General features: G+C 47.4%; 1 protein-coding gene across 4 annotated transcripts in view; it reads left to right on the top strand.

Annotated features, from left to right (window-relative positions):
* Positions 1-325, top strand: part of CUNH1orf106 (chromosome unknown C1orf106 homolog) — a 64,081-nt gene that overhangs the window by 52,372 nt on the left and 11,384 nt on the right. The window lies entirely within an intron of this gene.

Genomic DNA, 325 nt, shown 5'->3' with positions numbered 1-325 from the left:
GTCACTGGAGTTCAAAGGTAAGGGCTGTAGTGTTGGTGTTAAAGGGTACAAGGAGGTGCCAGTGTTGTTTGGGATGTCAGTGTGGAGGCTTAAGCGTAAGAGCCAGCTTTGAAGATTAAGAGGGGAAGAGGGAGTCACTGAGATTTGGCGGTAGGAAGTCCCATTGGGTTTTGGTTGACGGTTTTGGGGCATAGGAATAGAAAGCACTCAGTGTTGCAGTTTGGGGTCTAAGTGTCATGGTTTAGTGTTCTGAGCAGGTATCAGTGTTGGTGTTAATCATAGAGTCAATGAGTGGGAAGGGACCTAGACAGATCATCTAGTCCGA

The sequence above is a fragment of the Gavialis gangeticus genome, unplaced genomic scaffold (assembly GCF_001723915.1).
Source record: "Gavialis gangeticus isolate Ggan-Ray unplaced genomic scaffold, GavGan_comp1, whole genome shotgun sequence".
In the NCBI taxonomy this organism is placed as follows: domain Eukaryota; kingdom Metazoa; phylum Chordata; order Crocodylia; family Gavialidae; genus Gavialis; species Gavialis gangeticus.
Note: the sequence above shows the minus strand (reverse complement) of the source record. Positions and strands in the feature narration are given on the sequence as shown.